This window comes from Triticum aestivum, chromosome 6B, assembly GCF_018294505.1.
Source record: "Triticum aestivum cultivar Chinese Spring chromosome 6B, IWGSC CS RefSeq v2.1, whole genome shotgun sequence".
Taxonomy (NCBI): Eukaryota; Viridiplantae; Streptophyta; class Magnoliopsida; order Poales; family Poaceae; genus Triticum; species Triticum aestivum.
Window position 1 is genome coordinate 693,254,513 of NC_057810.1, and position 2,887 is coordinate 693,257,399.

The following is a 2,887-nucleotide window of genomic DNA, read 5'->3' on the forward strand; positions in this document are numbered from 1 at the left end:
TGACCATGCTGCTATTAAATATCTTATGGAAAAGAAAGATGCTAAACCTAGACTTATTAGATGGGTTCTCTTGCTCCAAGAATTTGATTTGCATATTATTGATAGAAAGGGAGCTGAGAACCCCATTGCAGACAACTTATCTAGGTTAGAGAATGTTCTTGATGACCCACTACCTATTGATGATAGCTTTCCTGATGAACAATTAGCGGTCATTAATGCTTCTCGTACTGCTCCATGGTATGCTAATTATGCTAATTATATTGTTGCTAAATTTATACCACCTAGTTTCACATACCAGCAAAAGAAAAAGTTCTTTTATGATTTAAGACATTACTTCTGGGATGACCCACACCTTTATAAAGGAGTAGATGGTGTTATTAGACGTTGTGTACCTGAGCATGAACAGGAACAGATCCTTCGCAAGTGTCACTCCGAACCATATGGAGGACACCACGCTGGAGACAGAACTGCACATAAGGTATTGCAATCCGGCATTTATTGGCCTACTCTCTTCAAGGATGCCCGTAAGTTTGTTTTGTCTTGTGATGAATGTCAAAGAATTGGTAATATTAGTAGACGTCAAAAAATGTCTATGAATTATTATCTTGTTATTGAACCATTGATGTTTGGGGCTTTGATTATATGGGACCTTTTCCTGCCTCTAATGGTTACACACATATTTTAGTTGTTGTTGATTACGTTACTAAGTGGGTAGAAGCTATTCCAACTAGTAGTGCTGATCATAACACCTCTATTAAGATGCTTAAAGAAGTTATTTTTCCAAGGTTTGGAGTCCCTAGATACCTCATGACTAATGGTGGTTCACATTTTATTCATGGTGCTTTTCGTAAAATGCTTGCTAAGTATGATGTTAATCATAGAATTGCATCTCCTTATCACCCACAGTCTAGTGGTCAAGTAGAGTTCAGTAATAGAGAGCTCAAAATAATTTTGCAAAAGACTGTTAATAGATCTAGAAAGAATTGGTCCAAAAAACTTGATGATGCATTATGGGCCTATAGAACTGCATATAAAAATCCTATGGGTATGTCTCCGTATAAGATGGTATATGGAAAAGCATGTCACTTACCTCTCGAACTTGAACATAAGGCATATTGGGCTATTAAAGAGCTCAACTATGATTTCAAACTTGCCGGTGAGAAGAGGTTATTTGGCATTAGCTCACTTGATGAATGGAGAACCCAAGCCTATGAGAATGCCAAGCTGTTCAAAGAAAAAGTTAAAAGATGGCATGACAAAAGAATACAAAAGCGTGAGTTTAACGTAGGTGATTATGTTGTGCTATTCAACTCTCGTTTAAGATTTTTTGCAGGAAAACTTCTCTCTAAATGGGAAGTCCTTACGTTATCGAGGAGGTCTATCGTCCCGGTGCCATAAAAATCAACAACTTCGAAGGCACAAATCCGAAGGTGGTGAACGGTCAAATAATCAAACATTACATCTCAGGTAATCCTATAAATGTTGATACTAATATTATCGAAACCGTAACCCCGGAGGAATACATAAGGGACACTTTCCAAAATGTTTCAGACTCCGAAAAGGAATAGGTATGTGGTACGGTAAGTAAACTGACTCCAAAATAATTCAAATGGCAATTTTTCTCCGTTTTGGAATATTTAATAATTTTAGAAAGCAAGAAGTAATCCGGGAAGGACACGAGGCTTCCACGAGGGTGGAGGGCGCGCCCACCCTAACTGGGCGCTCCCCCTGTCTCGTGGGCACCTCGTGTGCCTTCTGGACTCTGTTTTCTTGCATGTTACTTCTTTTGGTCGGTAAAAATTCATTATATAATCTCCCGAAGGTTTTGACCACCGTATCACGCAAAAATCTTCTGTTTTCGTTTCGAGTTGTTTTTCTTACAGATTTAGAGCATCATGACGTCACCCTCCTTCAACAATGATGACAAGGATGTTTGGCTATTGAAGATAGAGCTGAAAAGAGAAGAACCAGAGGGGATCAACAAGGATGAAGGAATCGAGAAGGCCATGGAAGATCAAGCTCCAGCGGTGGAAGAAGAAAACATCCCTCAACCTCTACCTAACCTCTTTACTACAACTGAGATTGAAGCTTTCAAGATGATTGAGCTAGCTCGCATATAAAACAAGTATCTCACACAGGAAAATCTTTTGTTGAAGGATCATATTGTCGGACTCAAGGGCATTATCCACAAGTTGGAGGAACTTTTACGCTTGATGTGCGATTATCCACCATCATCATCACCACCTTCATCGCCTCCGAGGACATAATCACTTGGGTATGGGCACTCCCCTTGGCAACCGCCAACCTTGGGGGAGGTGCCCCGGTATCGTATCACCATCACACTCATATCTTTACCGTTTTTCTTAGTTCGGTCCTTTTAGTAATATCTTGATCTAGTAGAATAAAGTTTTGGTATGAATTAGTTTCGAGTTTTGCTTTGTGATCCTTCTATGTAATCGAGTTTGTGAGCTATATAATAAAGATTAGTGTTGAGTCAAGGGCTTTTCTATCTTGCTATGATCTTGAGTAGAAAGAAAAGAATAAAAAATAAAAGAGTTCATATTGATCTTATGGATAGTAATGACTTCACACATAGAGAGTATGAGGCTTAAAAGTTGTTGAGAGTTGACAAACATAGTTTTGGTCGTCGTTGCAATTAATAGGAAGTAATAAAGAAAGAGAGGTTTTCACATATAAATATACTATCTTGGACATCTTTTATGATTGTGAGCACTCATTAAGTATGACATGCTAAAGAGTTGATGTTGGAAAAGGAATCTTAGTTAAAGTATATTGTCATGGATCGTCCAACATGTTGAACTTGCCTTTCCCCCTCATGCTAGCCAAATTCCTTGCACCAAGTAGAGATACTACTTGTGCTTCCAAA